Source organism: Lissotriton helveticus, assembly GCF_964261635.1.
Source record: "Lissotriton helveticus chromosome 1_1 unlocalized genomic scaffold, aLisHel1.1 SUPER_1_unloc_60, whole genome shotgun sequence".
In the NCBI taxonomy this organism is placed as follows: Eukaryota; Metazoa; Chordata; class Amphibia; order Caudata; family Salamandridae; genus Lissotriton; species Lissotriton helveticus.
Window position 1 is genome coordinate 985532 of NW_027611704.1, and position 23827 is coordinate 1009358.

The 23827-nt window shown below is 42.9% G+C and overlaps 1 protein-coding gene across 1 annotated transcript in view; it reads right to left on the bottom strand.

Moving 5' to 3' along the window:
• The window catches only part of LOC144806308 (uncharacterized), a 50644-nt gene that overhangs the window by 21659 nt on the left and 5158 nt on the right, over positions 1–23827 (bottom strand). The window contains exon 2 of the mRNA XM_078672700.1: positions 5991–6041. The gene's annotated coding sequence lies outside the window, so the exon portion shown is untranslated. The remainder of the gene's footprint in view (positions 1–5990; positions 6042–23827) is intronic.

The following is a 23827-nucleotide window of genomic DNA, read 5'->3' on the forward strand; positions in this document are numbered from 1 at the left end:
GTATTCCCTGGTGGTCCTGAATAAGAGAAAAAAACCTCAGACAGCCTGTTACAGGCGACCAGGTGTCTCTTGCCTGTGACTTCTGAGGAAGTAATGGTGCACAGTTAACAGCAGCAACATTGCAAAGTGTCAAGAGCCTGATTTAGAATTCGCTGGCCGGGTTACTCAGACACAAACGTGACGGATATCCTGGCCGCCGTATTACAAGCACCACTGAATATAATATGTGGGAGCCTCATTTCTTTCTTTCGTACTTTCTATGTCCCTTGTTTTTATTATCTTTATTTTACTCTTTTGCCTCTTTCTTATTTCTTTTTCTGTTTCTCTCTATTCCTGGCTTATCTTTCATTCATTTCTTAATTTAAGAAGGCTTAGCTTGCTAAAGCATTTTATTCATTCATTTGCATTTCTTCTTTCCTGTCATGGGGATGACTGCACAGATATCCTTACAAGAAGGATCTTTTGAATTCTGCATGAACCTATTTACTAATGGTCCTAGTTGAAGGTGTCATAAAGAAGTTAAATATATGTTTCTGATGTGAGGTAGGGTGGGTATGTGTGAGAATGTGTGTCAGAGAGAGTGTGTGTGTGTCTGTGTCTGTCTGTCTATGTCTGAGTGTGTGTGAGTACTTGAGCGTGGGGAGTCGGCTCTCACTATACTATACCAAAAAGAGGTTTTGGGCCAGATGTAGGTCGCCAATTACCGGTCAGTAACGGCCGATTTCGGCCGTTACCGACCGGTAAATGGTTTTCGAGATGTAGGGGCCATTATTTCACAGAATCGGTAAATTTACCAAAACGGTAAATTTACTGAATCTGTAAAATACCGAATCGGTAATTTTACCGATTCGGTAAAACCCAGATGTAAGTAGCACTGTTTACAGTGCCACAGGCCTTCAGAATTCAGTATTTTACCACCCAATCAAATTGGGTGGTAAAATACCGAATTCAGGTGTGCACGCACATCTGTGTATGCACACCTGTTCCATGTGACACACAGACATGCCCTTAGGGCATGTGTGTGTGCCACATGGCACACATGCCTGTATTTGGGGTGCTAGAGGGTGTCAAAGTGACACTCCCTGCACCCTTGCTGGAATCGGTATTTACCGAATCAGTAAATACCGATTCGGTATTTTACCACTTCTTAAATACCGAATCGGTATGATTCGGTATTTAAGAAGTGGTAAAATAAAATTACCTTCATCTGGCCCATAGTGTGCAGAGAGTCCAGTGGATCCCCAGAGATTTTACAGAGACTAAAGTAGATAATACTAATGCTCTTTTGTGGTAGTGTGGGGGAGCAGTTAGATGTATACGAGGGTAGTTTTAGCATTTGTTGTACACACAGTGGCAATAAATGACACACACTGTTGTACACACAGTGGAAATACATGACACACTATCAATGAATAAATCTGAGACCAATTTATAAAATGACACTTGGTTAGATTTATTTTGCGGAACCACAGAATTTCATCTTGAGTAAATAAGTTTTGCTATAGAAATTCTGGTCAATATAAAAAGTGGACAATTAGTGCAATTTTCAGACTTTGCAATGTTAACCTATGGGGTGAAGAAAATATTCAACAAACGTATAGCCAACATCTACTTACAAGGCCATTCTTCATAAGTTAAGGTCAGTATTGGACAAGGTTCACTTCAGAACCAACAGTGCACCACCAGCGGCACGTGGGCGCCCGGGTGCAGGTGCAAGTTCAAGGTTGGAAACCCAATACAAATGAAGGGGGTCTGGGGCAATCGGACAGAGGCTCCTTACAAGTAGGTAACAGCGGCTTAGGGGAACTAGGTGGTCAGGAACTGAAGTTCAGGGACTGGGGATGCCACCTGAAAACTTGATTTAAGGGCGATACAAGAAAGTGACAAGTAGTGTCCAATGGGCCCTTTGCCTGGGTGTCTAGGTCCTCTAACATGCCCACCTTGTGTGAGAGGCGGACACAGTCCTAGCCATAACTGAACATGTCCCACCATCTTCAAGATGGTGGGCACTGAAAAGTGTACTTGACCTAGCCTCCAGCACCCGAGGGCTGGAGTTGACAGAGGGGGGGCACATCTCCTATTCTATCAAAGGTTCCCCACCTGTCCTGCTGCCAAAAAGGGGGTGAGGACGCGACGGAGGCCCGCTCCTTCGAACAGGAGAGGCTGGGGTCGCATTACAAAGGGGGCAAGACCTTTGAAGCTCCCCACCACGGATGGCTCTTCCTGTCCAGGGGAGAAGTGAACACCTCCACCCAGGAAAGGCATTGTTCTCAGCCACAAAGTGTGCAGGCACTCTCCCCTGACTTGGGAACTGGGGATACGGGTTTGAGTCTCTGCTTCAGTGCAACATTCTGTGATTCTGGGCAAATCACTTTATCAGCCTGTGACCATAGACAGCATCTAGAAATCATCACGGGTGATGAGCCGCAATATATAAATCTGTGAATTTTAACTCACTGCCCGAGATATGTGTAAGACATCCCTAGAGTAGTGTTCATGGGAATGGCACAAAGTGATGTGTGCCAGGTCGTCTCTTCAGTTTTGTCAGTAGATGACGCAGTCTGAATTTAATAATTGTCCCACTCAGTAAGGAGGGATCTATCACCCACTCCCCTTCTTCGCTGTCATCGTCAGTTGTGTGTGCGTCCTCAGGGAGATGAGACATCGATGCCACCGGAGGGGTCGGCCTGATGATCGATGAAGGCAGAGGAAGAGGCATCTGTGGGACAGATGAGGCCGACTCCCAGGGAGGAAATCGGCGGTAGTAGTCATCAAGCACATGTTGCAAATTAGAGATGAGAGACATGGGCATCTGCACAGTTGGATCACAAGTGGTGGTTGAGTATTAGGCTCAGGGTAATAATCATATCCTTGGTCATCATCAATATCTTGTCATTTGATGAGAAGCTCAGAAGGAGTACAAGCAGCACGGAACCGGTCATTCTCTTCCGAAACCTCCTCATTAGCCCCATAGTCAAAAAGCTCCACAGAAAGATTTGGAGATGGTTGAATCGGCAATAGATCCAAAGAAAAGTTCCTACGTTGAAGTAAGGAAACATCCGACGTTCCTGAAGGTGGCAAAAGTGTTGCTGAAGATTTCAAGGGGACTAGAGACATCAAAGCTGAAGGTGGAACCAAGGATGCCGCCACCGACTCAGCGGTCGACGACGAAGAGAGGGGTTGAAGTTCCGTAAGGAAAAGCTTCTGTGCTGTCGACGAGGCAACCGTCGACGAGGCAACCGTCGACGAAGCAGGTGGAGCCTTGAGAGCCATCGACCGTCTCGTCGGCGAGAAGGCATCCGTCGACGACTGACCGGAGACAGACCTCTTTTTTGTCGATGATGAAGTGAGGGAGGTGGCAGACGAGCGAGGCTTCACCGACACCATGACAAACGTCGACAGAGAGGACGCCGACAACATAATCATTGTACGTTGAGGAGAAGAGAAGGTGGAAGTTCTTGTTGTAGCAGTGGCGACGGAAATCATCGTCGACGAGGAACCCATTTTTTAGGCAAATTTGTCTCAGGAAGAGACTTAGACGCCTGAGACTTAGATCTCGGAGGTGTAGAGGGCATGAGTAGTCCCTTAGAAGGAACAGGAGCCCTTTTTGAGGAAGAAGTCTGGTCTTCATGAGAAGAGGTGTGGTCTTTCTTGAGCAGCTTAGCCTTAGCAGATACCATCTCCGTCTCACAAGCCCTCTTCTTAGAGATGACAGTCCTGAGAGAGGAATCACTCTCAACATCTGATATACTTAGTCTTGAGTTTCTGTAACCACAGAAGTTGACCTCCCTCTCTGTCTCTTAAAGTCTTTTGAAGAAAAGTCCTGCAGATTTTACAATCTCTCACCTGATGTTCAGGGTGGAGGAAGTAGATACACTTTTTGTGGGGGTCTTCGGAATGAAGCCAGAATTTCCCACAAGACTCATAGTGTCTGATGAGTGACCTTTTTGTAGTAGACAAAGCAGTTAAGATATTCTGAAGAGTTTCTGAAGGGAAAAGGTAGAGTTACTGAGCAGAGCTCAGGGAGACTCCCTTCACACGACGTGCAGTAGAAAATCTGAGAGCCTGAGCCTCTGAGGAGAAGGTTCCAGAGGGTGCTGTTGCCTGATTGGCTGGAGTTTGTACCATATCTAGTAACTTGGACAAGTTATTAAAGTGACATGTTTTTTCCTATTAACGTCCATGTTACAATACTTCCTATTGCTCTTTTAGCTGTGCTTTCGGTATGTTATTGCTATATTGCTCTTCTATGTCCCGTGGGAATCCCACTTCAACGACGGGGAATGATTCAAGCATGTGAATCTATGAAAGATACCCCATCATTGGAGAACAGCAGATTTCTCACTACTGAAGCTCTTACCTAAGTTGCTTTTGCCTTAGTCATCTCTCACATTGACTACACTAACTTCATACTTTGGCATTCCGGCATATCAATCTAAAAAACTGCAACTAGTGCTGAACCAGGCTGCTAAATTAATCTATTGCCAGGCAAGAATGCAGTATGTCACCCATCTTATGAAAAAGTTACATTGGTTTCTGGTAGTCGAACGCGGTGCATTCAAGTTGGAATGCCTCTTCTTTAAAGCGCCCCATGGCAACTGCCCAGTCTCTGTATCTACTCAGGTACAGAGACATATCCGCATTCAGGATCTTAGGTCATCCCTTTTGAATCCCCTAGCTACTCCGTCCTTTAAACGCTAGAAATTGGGGGGACTAAGATTTACGGTTCTGGCCACTCAATTTCGGAATTCTCTCCCTCAGGACATTAGATCGATGATATCATATCCTCAATTTTGCAAACTCTTAAAGACCTGGCTCTTTCGCCAGGCTTATGAATGATTCACTTAGCGGCAGGATTCCCTTGTCCGCAGCACCCTGAAACCTTGTGGTGTGTGCGCGCTTTATAAGTATTTTTAACATAACGTAACATTTAACATCGTCTAAATGGGACAACCTGGAAAGTCCATCTGCATTGGCAGTCCCAGGTCTCTGTTTCACTTCAAAGTCTATTCCCTGTAGGGAGATGGACTACTTTAGCCATTTGGGATTTTCACCTTTCATTTGTATTAACCATCGGAGAGGCCTGTGGAAGGTTTGAATTTGGAAGTGAGAGCCATACAGGTTTGACCCAAACTTCTCAAGGGACCAAACCACAGCAAAGGCACCCATCTAAATGGCACTTCAACGCTGATCCCTGGGGATTGGCCTTCTACTGATGAAAGCCAGTGGCTGATTTTGACCTTGCGGTACAAAAGGGGATGGTGATGGATGGAGCATCTGAACCAATCAAACACTCGAACCCAGTCAACAGATCTGGGTTTAATCCATCACCGTTCTTTAGCCCACTCTGCCACCCCAGTTCAGACATGGCCATATGCAAATCAGTCTGAACCTGTGCCTCATGGGAACAGTCCAGCCCGAACTGCCAAGCCATGCCTTCCCTGGACCGGAATCAAGCTTCCTAGGACCGGTTTCTGTCATTCCAGCCGTCTTCAGCCAGGCTTGCTTGAATCCAGTGGCAAAGTGAGCAAGGGACTCAACGTCTGAGCATACCGTGCCAACTTATGGCGAACAAAGCGGTACAAAAGGGGGTGGTGATGGACGGAGCATCTGAACCAATCAAACACTCACACCCAATCAACAGATCTGGGTTTAATGCATCACCGTTCTTTAGCCCACTCTGCCACCCCAGTTCAGACATGGCCATATGCAAATCAGTCTGACCCTGTGCCTCATGGGAACATTCCATAGTCTGATAGGAGCTACTACAAGAAGAGCAGAGAAACAGGACCACAGATCGCCACAAATGATGGTAATGAAATGCAAACTGCAGCATGAAGGTCACACACTACAACATCATTCCCTTTAAACAAGGTAACAGCCTACAAGAAAAAACGAAACAAAAAGCAACAAAACTAGAAAATGCATTTCCAAATGCTGCAAAAGAGAAACAGTTAATACAAGTGAAAAATATTAAACTTTGTTGGTACCTTAGTAATGTGCTTACTTCTGGGCTTCACTCCATCTGCAGCAATAACGCTCTGAAAGGAGAAATTACTGCTGTGAGTCTCAGAGTCTTCAGTATTACTGGTCTCAGTCACGAAGACTGTGGTGTCGGAAGATAACTTTCTTTTATTTGGCTTTATAGTTCCACCAGTCACGCCATCGCTTTTAGCAGACACGCTACTGTCGGCAGCATCATAACTTCAGGCAGACCTGCAATGCGGACCTCACCACTCACATTGGGTGAATATTCAACAAGCATGGTCTCAGCTTCCCAAGTAGAACAAAAGAATCGGGTCTCACAACATATACAGAGCCACAGTTAGATCTGCCACAACTTGAGCACACCCAAACACCTCAGCACTTAAGCACAAGTCCCAGGGGAGACCGTCTGTGAAGTCCTTGTGAACTGGCACCACTCCTGGGTCAGCACAAGCAGCATCATGGACAGCGTCTAACACCGCTGCCACAAACATTCATGAACATCCAAATCCTCGTGACCAAACTACCCAAAAGTGGCTTTCTAGATAAGCAGGCAGCCCTGTAGTGTCTGTCTCTGTGTACTAATTTGATGCCAAAGATGTAATTTTAAAAACAGCCTTAGCAACCTTACAGGGGCCTTACTGACACCATTAAGAATTCAAAGCAAAGGGCTGTGGTCTGTGAACTTTAAAAGATGCATGCCCCCAGACCTCTTCTAGACAATAAAAACTGATGAAACCATTCAGAGGAATTGGTATCATAAATCATGTAAGAGTTCAGTAAGCTCACTCCGTAACCTCAGAAAAACAGAGCGCACTCTATGAATGAGAGGTACTGCCTGAGCTTTAAGTGTGATACAATGCTCAACCCATTCACTGCTCCCACTCGGTAAACATCAGGAGACTGTAGTAAAGTATTCTTAATGTCATTGGCATCAAAATCTACATTCGATACAGGCATGTCACTCAACACCGCTGGATTATCAGGAACCGGCCTCATAGCGAAACCAACTTAGTCTGATTCTGCCATTCCATCCCTTACCTTCCATTGATAGATACATACATTTTTGAGTGAATCTTTTTACCCAATCATTCCAGCAGACTAACAAAGTAATCCAGTATATATCGATATCCTGCTCACCTAAGGTGTGGGGATTTATACTGGAGCTGGTCAGCTGTTTCTCACAGCTCTAGTTTTATCAAAGGCTACATCACACAAAATCTTGATGGGTAGTACTGAATCCGCCATTCCATTTAACAGCACCGCACCAGCATGAATGATACACAAGGGACACATTACCTGTCGCAGGAAGGTGGAACGAACTATGGAATCAATGGCTAAAACTAAGTTATTCCCTCTGGGGACATTCTTCCTCATTAACATCAATTGTGCAGCAGTAGTGCATACACTCATACTGCTTGAAAATGCCCCAACACTGCAACACTGTCCTTGATCCGGGCATTTCCCATTACTTCCCACGTGTGCCTTAAACCCACACCTGTAACTGAATTGCTTTTTTTCTCCCCTGAGGCGGAAGCCGGGGGCTCTTTATGCTATCCCTGTTGCCCACGGGCATTTAATAAATTGATTTGCTGAAAATATTTTTAAAACATTATAAATATTTTAATCGCTCATTTTTATCAGCACTCATCCCTGACCCCTCGGTGGGAGAATTAGGTCGTACCGAGGCCCCTCGCAAACGTTCCTTGACCGGTACAGCCGATTCAGGTGCTGACGCCAGAAGGCTAGGAGGCCATCTTGGTGGGAGGAATAGGGTAGCGGTCCAGCAGTAGGACGCTTCACGCCCTCCTCCACTGAGGATAAAAGAATGACGCTTCCCCGTCCGCACCGGGACCGGGCTTAGGGCCACCCCCCCCTTCATCGCAGCCATCAAAACCCAGGTATTATAGCGCGGAATCCCTTCACAGTATGAAGCATTTAGGACCTGGTTGCTGTTCGAACCCTTTTTTATGCCCCAGAGCTACCAGCGTTTTGTCCAAGGTCTAAAGAGATCCTTAAACCGATGCAGCCTCAGGAAGCGAAGCAGGACTATTGCATGCTATTGTTGAACTGTAGATCCCTTCCGAAACACAAGATAGAACTCGCCCTTCTGTTGGAAGAACGTATGCCAGATACAGTATTTCTCACAGAGACATGGCTTACGACGGACTCTGACCCCGATAAAGCGACAGCCCTTCCCCCGGGTTTTCAAATTACGCGGCGGGATCGCCCCGAGGGGAGAGGAGGAGGCCTAGCCATTATATATAAAGAACAATATCACTGTCGAGTCATCCCTGAATCAATTCCAGACTGCGAGAGTCTAGCGTTCAGTCTGGAATTTTCCCCTAACAACTGCTTTTCCGGTACTGTTGTATATCGCCCCCCGGGACCCTCTAAACAGTTCCACAGCCACCTTCCGACCGTCCTAGCAGAACGAGCCAGAATCGCCTCTAACTTTACTTTGCTAGGGGACCTCAATTTTCATTTTGATGTCGCCCTGGACCATACTGCTAAGTCACTTATAGATGATCTAGCGGCATTACAGCTAGTCCAACGAGTAAAGGCTCCTACCCATATTAAAGGCCACTTGCTGGACCCTGTGTTTAGTAATTGCACAGAGATTGCGGTGGGACTGCCAATTCCCCTCCCTTGGACCGACCATCTATTGGTGCCTCTCACCTGGACTATACCCAAGGCAGTACCTTCTAGATCTATCGTAAGGAGGGCTAGAAGCTGGGCCAAACTACCAGTCGAATTATGGACCAGTAGACTTGAGATGGGCCAGCCCTCCTACAATGAGGATCCGTGTGTAACCAACCAGGAATTTAAAGACTGGATTGCACAGTCCATCGATGCCACTCTACCCATTAGCAAAATTACATTGAAACGTTCTCAAAAAACTGCCCCCTGGTACTCAGAGCTCCTTAGGGATAAGAAACGCCAATGTAGGAAAATGGAAAGACGCTGATGTTTAGGCTACGCACTGGACGATAAAGTCCAATATAGAGAGGCAATTAAAATCTATTAAGCTGAGGTCAAATCTGCGCAATCTATATACTTCGCTGATAAAATTATACAAGCTAAGTCCAAGCCAAGGAGATCTTCCAAATAGTGAAGAAGTTGACCAAACTTCCCTCCCCTATCATGTACTTGGACAAATCCACAGCCCACTGCAATAACTTGGCAGATTTCTTTTCTCAGAAAGTCACTCAAATCTATTCTTTTTTCCCCTCTATAGCACCACGGCCCATAGCCCAGGACCAGACAATCTGGGAGGATATGCCATCCCAATCTCTTATTACGCTAGATCACTTTCCGCCACTAGACCCTGAATCTTTAGCTTCCATAGCCAGCAAAGTAAAATCCGGATCTCGGTGTGATCCAGCACCCCCAGAAATCATGATGCTGGCACCTCAGGTTATTTTGCCGACCATCTTGAACCTTCTAAATGCCTCCATTACTTCCTGTATCGTGCCGCCTGCCTGGAAGCAGGCCATGGTGCGTGCTCTGCTAAAAAAAACTAATCTGGAACCCGGTGACTTCAGTAGTTATCGTCCTATCTCTCTGCTCCCTTGGGTAAGCAAAGTTCTCGAGAGGCACATCAACGTCCATCTGGTGCATTTCCTCGAGAACAACCAACTTTTAGATGCTACCCAGATGGGCTTTAGACCCAGACATGGGACAGAGACCGCCCTGCTGGCAGTCACTGAGGCAACCAGAAAGATCTTGGATCAGGGAGGGTCAGTGGCAGTGATCCTCCTTGATCTAAGCGTGGCATTCGACACGGTCAGCCATGACATCTTGCTGGGACGCCTGTCGAGTGTCGGAATAGTTGGCGGAGCATGGCTATGGTTCAAATCCTTTTTGAGTGATAGGTCTTTCCAAATTTTTGATGGGGACTCGGTATCCTCAAGCAGGCCACTGAAGTGTGGAGTCCCGCAGGGTTCCTCTTTAAGCCTTGCGCTTTTTAACATCTACATGAGACCACTGGCTGAGGTTGTTCGTCCGTTTGGCATCAAGATCATCTATGCGGACGACACCCAGCTAGTGGTCTCCTTGGCGCAGGAGCAGGGCTTGCCATCCCCAGGTGGTCTGGCAATATGCTTAGAGGAGGTAAAGGGATGGATGACTTCCTCTCTCCTTAAGCTGAATGGGGACAAAACGGAGCTGATGTTCCTGGGTCCCACTAACCTTACTTCTGTCAACCCCTTGTGGCCCTCATGTCTTGGTACCCCCCCAATACCCAAGGACAATATAAAAAGCCTTGGGGTTTGGCTAGACAAGACCCTTTCTTTTAACACTCAGGCCACAAAACGTGCGGCTACTTGCTTCGGCCTCCTAAGGATGCTGAAGAAAGTTCTTCCTCTTCTGCCGGTGGAGGAAAAGCAGGTAGCCATTCAGGGTTTGATTCAGTCCCGCTTGGATTCTAACAACGTCCTCTATCTTGGCGTTCCGGAATATACACTGCGCAAGCTCAAGATTGTGCAAAATTGTGCGGCTCGCACCGTGCTCCAGCTGCCGCGCGGGCTGTCAGCCAAACCTGGTCTGCACAGCCTGCACTGGCTTCCAGTGCGACAAAGAATCGCCTTTAAGGCGATGTGTATATTCCACCAAGCTTTTTGGGACACGGGACCGGCCATTACTCGGGACCTAGCAACACAGTTTCATCCTAGCAGAATCCTTCGTTCTAGCCAGGCATGTAAGGCTATAGTCCCCAGAATAAAAAAGGCAAGAGCTGGCGGCAGGATGTTTATTTACAACGCCGCCAAGCTGTGGAATTCACTCCCGTTTCAACTCAGGTCCAATACAAACCTTTCCACCTTTCGGAAACAGCTGAAGACTTTTCTGTTTAATGCTCCTTTCTAACTCTTTTTTCTGCCTTTTAAGCAATTTTACAGCTGGTCGCTAGCGCTTGGACGCCCCAGGGCAGCAACCGCGCTTTATAAGTTGACATTTCATTTCATTTCATTCATTCGTAACAACTGCCATGATGAGCTTTCTCTGCCAAATTCCTTTTTGTTCGGTCTCTGGAGTTCACAGAACAACCCAGAGCAGTCCCAAGAATGAGACTCACTGGTGATGCGCCCTCCTCAGAGGTCAGTGTTCTAGATGGAAGCGTGTAGCGCTCTATGCTTTTAGGAATGTTCACCTCTCGGGGAGAGTTGGGTTCCTGCAGCTCAGTAATCTCTCCTGCAAATTCTTAGATAAACAGTTAAACACAAACTCGTCTCTGCTACATACATCCAATCTGTTCTCAAATTTGCTTGGGGCTGTCAAAATGCAAAGAGCTGCAATATATTTGTTTTAAAAAGTTGTGACGTTCAAGCGTGAAGCTTGGTTTATCTCTAAACTGAATTTTGTAGAGGTTCTGTTCCCACACGATACTCGTCCCATATTCCAAGTGCTTCAACCCTGGTAGGTTATCAACTGCCGATTTGCAGATAATTTCTAAAAACTCTCTGCTAGTTTCTGCAAGAAATTGAATTATTATTTGTGGTGAAAGAGATAAAATCACAACCCCTGTCATAGTGAATTCTCAACGCCATTAAAAGTAACCTGGAGTCAACCCCCTGGTACCTAAGGCACGGAACAGGCAGGCTTAACATAAGACAATATGTAAAATATGTATGCAGAAACCAAAACAGTAAAAGTCAAAATGTAAAACAATAAAAATAAAAACACGAAATAGAAAAATAATGTAAAATGTAATGAACAAAATAACACTAAAATGACAAAACCCAATTTGATTGGCTCATGCGTAGGCCAATGGGAATCGGCTCACAGGCCTACACATGAGCCAATCAAATTTTGAAACAAAGGAGTTTCCTTTCAGGTCCACTGCAGGCTTATCAGTGTAGGTCACGGTTGGCTGCCTGTGAGCCGATTCCCATTGGCCTACGCATGAGCCAATCAAATTTTGAAACAAAGGAATTTCCTTTCAGGTCCACTGCAGGCTTATCAGTGTAGGTCACGGTTGGCTGCCTGTGAGCCGATTCCCATTGGCCTACACATGAGCCAATCAAATTTTGAAACAAAGGAGTTTCCTTTCAGGTCCACTGCAGTGTATTTAACATCGCGTGTGACCATCAGTCGTCGCCTCCCCCTCGGCTCAGTTTTCACTCCGAGGCAACGACGGAGAGGTCAGTGGTGGTGGTACAGTCAATAGCATTATTGCTTTGGTCTTTGGTCTTTGAGTACTAGGTGGAAAGCACAGGAGTAGGCGCCTCTATTCCCAGTGACTGCGGCTGGCTACCTGGGCCTTTGTACTTTATAGGTCTACAGGTTTGTGCAAGCAGTGCAGTCAGTGAGGCTTTGTGGTATACTTTCCTGATGCAAGAGGAAACCAGTCTGGCCATTGTGTCACCATGTGTGTCTCTGATTTATGTGTTTTGAATCCAGTTTTTCTTGTCTGTAGATTGTGTTTCTACTACCACTGGTTATAACTTTCTAAGTGTTCTGTTTATTTCCAGTGCGTGGCCTCCCTTTCTTCCTGAGCAGTGGCCAGGTGAGGTGAGGTTTTCTCTCCCCACAATAAGGGTGAGTGTCTTTCAAGTGTTCATAGCCATATTATAAAGACCATAGAAACGAGAGTTTGCAGTCTGTGCACTTCTTTTTGTTGACATAATTTGTCCATGTCTCTGTTTCTGTCTTTTGTATTGTGTCTATGCAGGAGAAGATACACTCTTTTCAGTTTGGAAAGCAGATGTAGATCCCACTTTCACATCACTTAAGTAAGTGTTGCAGTAGCACCATAGGTCCTGACGAAAGCCCTTGAGGCTGAAACATGTTGACCGAATAACAACATTGGTGGGTAGCAATTCCTTACATGCTATCAGCATACTGTTTTTAACCATACCACTTTGATGGTCAGCCCTAATAAAGTATTTCATGACATCATCGTAGGTATTTTTAGAATCACTTGGATTATTTTCCTGTTCTTCTTCTTTTTCTTTGAGCACTGCAACCTCAACCCCTCCCGCTCATATACTGTCATCTGTTGGTGAAATGTTCTGGGTCCATTACTAGGCAGTCCTATGGATTGTTTCCAAGGCAGACCCTAGAGGACACCATTTACCAACATATACCCAGATGACGAGATTCCACTTATGAGTGGGCTGATGGGTATCTTTTTCCTCTCCTTGTGCATCTTCTCTTGTTTTTGTTTTCTTGGTTGTTTCCAGATTAACTGTGTATTCTGGGCATGGAAAGAGGACACTATTAGGTCCCAATAGAGAGATTTGCTATTTTCTTTTCTCTCCCTCTGTATTTCTGAGACCTTCTGTACCTTCCGTGTGTTTTAGTATCTCTATCTACACTCTCCTGAGACACTGAACTGACCCACGGGGAACTCTTCTCCTCATCTGTGCAGCAGCTAACCGTAACTTGTTCACAGATACATCCCAGGTGGCAGACAGTAATATCATGGCAAACAAAAGTGATCTGGATCAGTACACCCCTTGGATCAGACTTTTGTTCCCAACCCAAGGTAAACTCTGTGAATTAAGACAGCAACCAACAGAGGCCCCTGACAGCTGTATGCTGGCAAAAACATCAAAGACAAACTGGTACGTGGCAATGCACAGATGAATAAACAGAAGGTTTCCATACAGACCATGCTAGCACTACCTTCCATTAAAGGACTCCACCAATGTGGAAATTGCATCTCATGCTCGAGTACCATCGAAGGAGATCAATTTGAATAGAGACAAAGGTATCATACATGAAGAATTCACAAATTACAATAGTACCAACGTGATATATTATGTAATATGCCCATGCCTGCTTGCATACGTAGGTAAAACAACTCAGGCAGTAAAAAAGAGGATCACTCAACACAGATCAAGAATTAAATGCAAAGTCCAGAATGCACCCATGGTACAACATTACGAAGAAAAAAAGACATGGGGCACAAGACATAAAATGGACAGTCCTAAAACACGTAAAAGGAAGTTGCACTGATTACTATCGTGCTTCAAAGCAAAAACTATCGTACGTCTGGGCAAAACAGACAATGGACTCAACGAAAAGAGTGAAATAATGTATTGCATATTAGGAGCCAACTACATAACACAAAGCGCAATATGCAGTAACATTCGTACTGATAGTTTTTCACTAGGTCCTGATGAATTGCCACTGATCCTCCAGACTATGAGGCATCAAACCTGTAGACCCCTTAAGAGTAGAGCGCAGTTATCCCGAACCATTACTTCAGATAGTCGCCACTCTTCCTTTTAACTAGGTGGGGAACCAACCTGAATAAAAGTCATTCTTTGGACTACCCAACCTGTTTTAATCACTTTCCATTACATCTCATCTACACTTTATGGGTCCCTTACCTCCACTGCACCAAACGGCATAGAACAAAAGATCACCACCTAAGAGGCCCTCTTTGGGTGCCTGTCAGGCCTTGCAGCGCCGACCCAACGAAGAACAGGCCCAAATGATGAAGCATGGCACCTAGCTGGCTGGGGGTGTGAGGGCCCTAGTTCCGAAAGGAGGAAATCCCCTCCTGCCGATTATTTTAGGACTGCCATGCCTCTTTGTGACAATACACATTGTTGATCTCTCTTTACTTCTCTTGACCCACCTAATCATTCACCTAATCAATCAATCATTTGTAAAGCTCACTGCATACATAGCAGAAGGTAAATATCACGCCAATGGAGCTTGGAAGCGGGGCCTGCTGCAGCCAGGCTCACGCGCCTGTGCAGCTGAGCCTTGTTTTGTGGCTCTCACGGGCTGGATGTGGCAGAACGGCCGGAGTGCGCGAGGCCAACACAAACACCAGGAATCGAGACCAGGAAGACGGTCACCCAGGCCCTCGTCACCAGCCGACTGGACTACGGCAACGCCCTCTACGCCGGAACCACCGCCAAGCTCCAGAAGAGACTCCAGCGGATCCAGAACGCCTCAGCCAGACTCGTCCTCGACATCCCCCGACGCAGCCACATCTCCGGACACCTGAGAGACCTTCACTGGCTCCCCGTCAACAAGAGAATCACCTTCCGTCTCCTCACCCACGCGCACAAAGCCCTACACGACCAAGGCCCGAGTTACCTCAACAACCGCCTCAACTTCTACGCTCCCACACGCCAGCTCCGATCGACCAGCCACGCCCTCGCCGCCGTCCCCCGCATCCGAAGAGCGACAACAAGAGGAAGGTCCTTCTCCTACCTGGCCGCCAAGACCTGGAACTCCCTCCCGACCGCCCTGCGCCTGACCCAGGACCACCTCGCCTTCAGGAAGCAGCTCAAGACCTGGCTGTTCGAGCAGTAGCGGACCCCCTGATGGAGCGAGATAGAAAACAAAATTTTGTTTAATCTCGTGAAGTCATATTTCCATAACATGAATAATAATATTAATGATTTGTGATATGTCGTGCTAATACAACTTAGATTAAACTTTACACATGGGGGGACTAACATGTGTGCTCATAAACGTGCATAATTGTTGCATCTTTTTGTTCGTGCAAAATAATAAAATAATTTATTGTTTTCGTTTTTGTCATTACTAACTGCTGCAAACTTAAGAGAAGCATGTGCTTGTTTTGCTTTTCCTTGTCTGTGTGATGTCATTTCTACTATTCTAGGTGCATATGAGTCTCATGGAATAACGGAGACTGGTAGATATAAACGCTGCTTTATTTGTTTGCTTTGGCTAGGTAACATTTTGATTAATCGGGTGGGTTAATTAATTAGTAAATCTTGGGGTGGATACAGAATCTACATTATTTCTTACATTAATACTTTTCTTGTGTTTGTTTTATATTAGAAATCATAAGTTGCCTGCTTTTGGGCCTAGTCACTTGAGTCGCAGAAAAGAGCTGACTTGTAATTCTGCAAAAGTCACGAGACGCCCATTCTGAAATAAATTATTCGTCAAAAGCTGCGTTCACAAAGCAAAAACTAACGTGCTGTCATCATTCTGTCGGACATGGCCAAGGTCGAAAAAGAACATTTTGTCAGTCCTTAACTTGGCATCCGCGGAAGTCAATTGAAAGTCAATGGACGCTGCGAGAATGACTTTATACATTTGTTGCAAACTCAGGAAGCTCCTGGTTGCACTCGGAAGGGACAATGGTCTCTAAGAAATATGACTTAATGGAACTTTTTGAAAATTGGGTGACATGTCACTTGTCACTCTCAGCCAATGGGACGTCGAAGATTTCTGAAAACTTTCCTTTGCGTAGTTTAGTTAGCGTAGAAAGGTATAAAAAGTCATGCCCCTAGGGATGGGCTGGCTGCTGCTTTCTGACTTTCCGATGAGGGTGATGTGCTGTCGGACTTTGCGTGGAGCACGTAAGAATCCTCAAAGAATTTTTCTTTAATTTCTATCTATTTAGCTCAGTTAGGGAATTAGGTTTTAGAAATGCTAAACTTTAAATACTCACTTTGATTTTGATTCACTTGCTTAAATTGTATTTTTCTCATATTTCTTTACAATCATGCTTGCTTTATTGCTAATAAAATTCATTTATAAAACTATCAACTTATATACCATAATTTAGTAAATAAAATCTTACTTTTGACAAACAAGCTGGTCTTGATTATTCAGAAGTGTAGGTTACTATTAGCTAGATCACGTCGCCAATGGTGGTCATTTAAATGGTTGAGTTTTATTCTAATGACAATATTCTTTCCGCAGATGTATAAAATTGTATATAGTTTGTAGATAATGTGTATATAGATTTAATCTGACCACCTGATTCAGTAGGCCCAAAATATGTCAGATTTATAAATGGGTCCATATTTAGTATAGAATTTTGTTTATAGGTTATGAAGTTGGGTAGCGTTGTTTATGATATATTTTCTATAGGCCGCTGGATCAATTCTCTGGTAGCAGAAATTGATGGTTGCTAAGAGTAACCAAGGTAATATGTTGGTTGCTAAGGGTTACTAAAACGTTATGGTATGGAAATAGGATCGATGTTTTAACACATGTTGAGTTCGTTTTTCGTGCTATCTGTAAGCTATACCGGTATAGATTGTGTGGCGAGAAATTAGTCACGCAAGCCATCTGTTCTGTTTGTAGTGATATCGCCGAGTATCACAAGAGGTATCGCCGTGTACCATAGTGTTGTCGCCGAGCAGCACAGTTTTAGGGCTAGGTGTGAATCTTGTATAGTGAGGGTTTTCTAAGAAATTAGAGCAGCATGAGAATAGGGACAAAGCGCCTTCCATAAAACTCACTGTAATGAGAGTATTAGTTATATCCGAGCTTGAGTGAAGGGTAAATTAGCGTCGGTGCATGATTATCTATAAACAGGTTAGAGTCCTGTACGGGTACATGTTTCATATCTATAAACAGGTGAGAGCCCTGTACGGATAACGTCGTTATTTTGCTAACGGTGCATGATCTCTATAAACAGGTGAGAGTCCTGTACGGATTTCATGTGTGTTTGAAATTAGGGAAATTTCAGTGTGAAAGTGCGAGTTTGAATTGTATTTTATGTTCAAGTGGAACTCTTAGAACTTTCACTTCGCGGTGGGTTCAGAGCAAAGCGAGTTCATAATTATACGTGTTAGAAGGGTGGGGTAAGGGTTACTCTACTGACAATTGAATATTATCCTTAGTGTGAATAGCGCCGTCTATTCCGAAGTGTGGATACTTGAATGTATGTAAACTATCCTAAATAGTGAAACGAACAGATGTTGTCTTTATAGTCATTGTTAAGAATTAATTTACACTGAAAAGTGTTCTTAAAATGGCGCTGTGAAAAGATTTTGTGAAGGAGGGGTAAGCGCCAGGAGTGAGAAACGAGAAACCGCAGCTGCTGTGTACGTCACAGAGCCGCGCTGGGATTGGGCGACCTACGTCACAAGATATATTCTGATTGGCTCTTGAGTCTCTGACGGCCTGTGAGCTGATTGGTCCTTCGGAAAAACTCCAAATTTATTGGTTGAGCAGAAAAGTGACGTAGCTCAACTGTCATTGGCTTGTTGGTGTGTTTCGCGCACGGATTGGTTGTTTTACGGAACATCCCGGAAATATTTTACGAACGATTTTGTGAATTAGATTTAACTCCTAAAAATGAGTTATCATTTTAAACATGTTGAGAAAAAGTCAACATTATTTCAAAAGTTTAAGAATTTATTTTCACCTGACAAGAAAATCGAAACGCGAGGTGCTAAACTACTTCATAAGTATAAAACACCTGCAGCGTATATGGAAGGTGAATATGGATATCATACTGTCTTATGGTTCGATAGTTGGAAACGCTATACTAAAAACGACGGTGTTTTAACTTGGCCTGATGATGGTTCATTTAATGTAAGAGTCTTAAGAAATTTACGAGAGAAAATGAATGCTCTTGTTCCGAAACCGAGACCAACTCAATTTGAAGCTTTAGTTGAGTGGGAAGACGAGATGTATCAGTTACAAAGAGAAGCTAGTGGAATTAAAAGACCTTCTAAAAATCCATCTTGGAAAAGAGAAACTCATGAAGATAGATTGCGAATGTGGAGACAGGGAAACATGAGTGAAGGATTGTATTTAATTCATGAAATGGTAATGGGTACTCCTACAGGGAAATCTATGGAAAGTGAATCTGAAGATGCAGTAATGGAAGAAATATATACAACTGCTAGAAAGAATCAGCCTTTGAGACCTCCTAGATCTTGGTCTACTCCGGTGGTTTCTACTGAAACTTCACCGAGTGCACCTCCAATTAATGAAGCTCCTAAACTTTATCCTAATAATTGTGAAATCATTGAAACTCCTAGAAGACCAGAATTCGAGAATGCTCGAAATGAAGGTAGACATTTTACAATGGCTCCAAGAGCAAGAGAACCTCCAAAAGATTATACAAGAGAGACAAGAAATGTTGAAGATGTTGATTATAATGAATATTTAAGATCTATAGAAGAATTAATAAAAAGAATGACAAAAGGCATGGAAGCTGTGACAGTTCCAGTAACAATTGGTCCTGTTCAGCCCGTATTTGACCAAAAGGAAACAAACAAAACTGGATTAACTATTCCTTTAAATTCAGAAATTCAAAAGGCTGCTGAAAAATTTTATTCAGACTTATCTGAAATAAACTCTTCTAAATCGAGAATGCCTGATTTAACCTTTAATGAGGATTTATCTCCAAAAACACCAATGGGTGCTATATCAGATATAGGGAGTCCTGAAGTCAGGGTAACCACACCAAAACTTGATGTGGCCAAATTAAAAGCGAATATCGAAGAATTAATAATTGGAACAATTGGTCCAGATAGTTTAAATTACTATCGAGATGATGAACTACTGTTCATTTGTAAAAGCATACAGTGGAAAACGAAAAACAAATATGATCAACTAGAGGATCTAGCAGCAGAACTTGAAATTGATGTGAGTAAACAAAAGAATTTTGCAAAGCATTACAGATTGGATTTTTCAGAAAGTGACATTGAGAGTTTGAACTCAATGGGAAGAATAGTTCATATTAAAGATTTGATTGTCTATATCAAAAAGCTAGGAGAACTGAACAAATGGAGAGTAAAATGGACGAAAAAGAAGGAAGATGAAAGATTGGAAAGATTGTCAAAACAATTTCCAATGAGAGAAATTGCAGGTGGAGGATATGTTCATGTCCCTTGGTCGAGACAGGACATTCTGTTATTTACAAATGACTTTCCAAAATTGAGGGAAAAACCAGTTGAGTGGTACAGGCAAGTCGATAGATTTATTAAAGTGTCAAAAGTTCTGTGGATTGATTTAGATGGATTTTTTGACATTGTCGTTCCATCTGATCTTTGGACAGAATGCAAGATATCGATTAGTTGGCCAAAAACAGAACCTGAGCGAATCAAAGAAACAGGTGCTCCAAATCCACTTGTAATGGATTTTTATGAAAAAGTAATTGTTTGGATGAAAAACAAAATTCCACCCAAAGAAGTAGATTGGGTTAAAATAGAAAGAACAGAACAGGAAACAAAAGAATCAGTTCATTCTTTTTATGAAAGATTACTGTTAATTTTTAAACAATACAGTGGTTATGAAAAATTAGATGAAAAAGACATGAGTCATTTTGTCTATAGATTTGTTTATGGACTAAAACCTGAAATTGGAGAAATGATCAGAAATAGTATTGTCGGATGGCAATCACTATCTGTAGATGATATTCTAAGGAAAGCAAAGTATTGTAGCGATGAAATAGAAGTAAAACAGAAGAAGCTGAAGGAGAAAGCCATGTGGGCTCAGGTAAAGGTGGCTGAGCAACAGATTGCCAGCATGGGAAATAAGAACACTAATTTTGTTCAAACTGGAAATACAAACCAGATACAAGGAAAGTTTAAAAGTAATAATTTCCCAAAGAAATTTAGCCCAAAGATTGAGGAGTTGAAACAAAGATTACCTTGTTTTAATTGTGGCGAAATTGGACATTGGAGAGACGAGTGTCCTCATCCTCCTAAAAACTTAAAGAATCCCTTATTGAATCCACAGATGCAGAATGGTGTTGACCTGCAGCGACAGCTACAGATGCAACAGGGGTTAAACGAATTTAATATTCAGCGACAGTTACAGCAACAGCAACAACAACAGGTGAATAATCGTCAAGACCAATTGCCACAACCACCTTTTCCGAATTGTGGGGGAGTTCAAAAATATAATCCAAACGTGGGATTTCAGGGAAGTGAACAGGTAATAAAACCACAAAAACAGCAAAAGCAGCAAAGGGTTCAAATGCAAAATACTTCACAACAATTTTTATTAGCAGAAAGTCAAGACAGCGATTCTGATGATTATTGTTGACGGTGCCCGAGAGAGGAGGAAGAGTGTGTTGTTGGAGCCACTCTTGAGGTTGACCAGTCTGGTCCTTATGTAAACGGGAAAGTTAATGATGTAGACATCACTTTTCTAGTGGACACTGGTGCTACCCGTTCTACTGTTAGATCAGTGGAAATTGAAAACCTACCTCTCTCTGGGGATACCATCCAAGTTGTCGGAGTAAGTAATCAACAAATTAAAACTGACTTAACTGATCCAGTACCAGTTGAAATTGGAAACTACAGGGATAAACACAGATTTGTGGTTTGTAATAGTAGTCCAGTAAATCTATTGGGCAGAGACATCCTATGTAAAATGAATTGTAGAATATATTGTTCTCCTGATGGAGTTGAGTTACAAACAATGGAGGAAGATGGTTTATACAGAATGACAATGATGATGATGGAAGCAGAAGAAACAAAATTGTTTCCTGCATTTGAAGAAAAAGATTTACCTGAAGAACTCAAAGAAACAGTGAAATCTGAAATATGGGATTTTACTGGAAATGAGATGGGTCTAATGAAAAACGTAGATCCAGTAAAAATTACATTGAAACAGGGAATAGAATTTCCAAACACTCCACAATATAAAATGAAAACAGAAACAATTGAAGGTATTACACCTATAATTGAAAAATTAATCAAGCAAGGTGTATTAAAAGAAATGGAGAGTAGCTCTTGTAATTCACCAATTATGGGAGTTAAAAAGTCTAACGGAACATTTAGAATCGTACAAGATTTGAGAAAAGTTAATCAAATTGTCGTTCCATGTTGTCCTGTGGTTCCAAATCCAGCAGTAATTCTATTTCAGATTCCACATGATGCTGAATGGTATACAGTCATTGACCTTTGCAATGCATTCTTTACTGTTCCCTTACATCCAGACAGTTATGAAATATTTGCTTTCAGATTCCAAGGTAAGACCCTCGGATGGTCAAGAATCCCTCAGGGCTATACAGAAAGTCCTTCAATCTTTAATGAGTTGTTAAAAAGATCTTTGGAAAACTTGGATTTACCAGGTAGGTCTACGCTAGTACAGTATATTGATGATTTGTTAATAGCTGCAAAGACAAGAGAAAATTGTGTGACAGACACAATAATTCTGTTAAATCGCCTTGCAGAAGAAGGACATAAAGTGTCCCCAGCAAAACTACAGTTTTGCAAACAAGAAGTAAAATATCTTGGTCACAGAATTGCAAAGGGAAAAAGACAAGTAACAATAGAAAGAATAAAAATGATTCAAGCAATGTTACCACCAAGAACACAAAGACAGGTCAGAATGTTCTTGGGAATGGTTGGTTACTGTCGACAATGGATAAGTGGATTTTCAGTAATTGCAAAACCACTACAAAGACTGACAAAGTCAGATGTAAAAGATCCAATTATTCTCAATGATGCTGAGATGGATTCTTTTGAGAACCTGAAAAAGAGCTTATGCCAAGCTCCTGCTTTAGGTATGCCAAATTATGAAAAAGATTTCGAACTGTATTGCAGCGAGAGAGAAGGATGTGCATTATCTGTGTTAATTCAGAGACACGGAAATTTAAAGAAACCTATTGCATACTTTTCTGCAGTTCTTGATCCAATTGCAAAAGCATTACCAGGTTGTTTGAAAGCAGTTGCAGCTACAAGTATCAGCCTCGAACAAAGTGAGGGGATCATAATGGGATTTCCAGTGAAAGTTTTTGTGCCTCATTCAGTTGAAATATTACTGACAAGAGGTAAGACTCAACATTTAACAAGTAGCAGATTGACAAAGTATGAGAAAATCATACTGGGAGCAGATAATGTTTCGATTTCAAGATGTTTAAATCTGAATCCTTCTACACTATTGCCTGATTCTGAAATTGTTGATGACATTGAAACAGAACATGAATGTTTAGATGTCATGGAATTCTGCACTAAACCAAGAAAAGACATCAAAGACAGACCTTTGTCTGAATCGGATTTTGTCTACTTTGTAGATGGCTCATGCTTAAGATCCGAAGGAGGTGTCTTAAAAGCTTCATATTCAGTCTGTACAGTCGTAGATGTTGAAGAAGCATCATGTCTTAAAGGAGTTCGTTCAGCACAAGTGGCTGAGCTGATTGCTTTAATTCGTGCATGTGAAATATCAAAGGATATAAGAGTTACCATCATTACTGATAGTCAGTATGGGTACGGAGTTGTGCATGATTATGGACAACTCTGGTCACAGAGAGGATACATGACATCAACAGGATCACCAATTAAAAATGCAGTTTTCATTAGGAGATTAATCGAAGCAATACAATTGCCAAAAGAAATCGCCATTGTTAAGTGTGCAGCGCACACTAGAGGAACTGATTATATTTCCAAGGGAAATGCCTTCGCAGATGAAACAGCTAAATACTGCGCAAGGAAAAATTATTCATACAATCGGGAGAGGAGTAAAGAAACTGATTCAAATTCATTAATGCTAACAACTGTTGTAGAAACATGGCATGAGATTAGAGATTTACAAAATGAAGCAGAAGATGAAGAAAAAGACTTGTGGTTAAGATCAGATTGTAGACCACGTGAAGAAGATGGAGTGTGGGTTTACAAAGATGGCAGAGTAGTCTTACCAAATTGTTTGATTGCTGACATGGCCAGATTATATCATGGTCCAGCACATCTGGGAAGAGATTCTATGGTTAGACTTTTCAGAGAAGCATGGTTCAATACTAAGTTTAGAACTATTGCTGAATCTTTTTGTCAAAGGTGTTTGTCATGCCAACAAATGAATCCAAATAGAAAATCAGTGGTGGGGACAGGAATAATTGGTCGAGAAGGTGGTCCCTTTACCAGGTTACAAATGGATTTTATTGAAATGCCCTTACACAATTGTTTGAAATATGTACTTGTAATTGTGTGCTTATTTTCAAGATGGGTAGAGGCTTTCCCTACACGACATTGTGATTCAATTACAGTAGCAAAACTAATGCTCAGAGAAATCATCCCAAGGTACGGTTTTCCAGTCACTATTGAGAGTGATGGAGGAAGCCATTTTGATAACAAACTGATGAAGTTAATTTGCGAAGCTTTGAGTATTGAGCAGAAAATACACTGTGCATACAGACCAGAGGCATCAG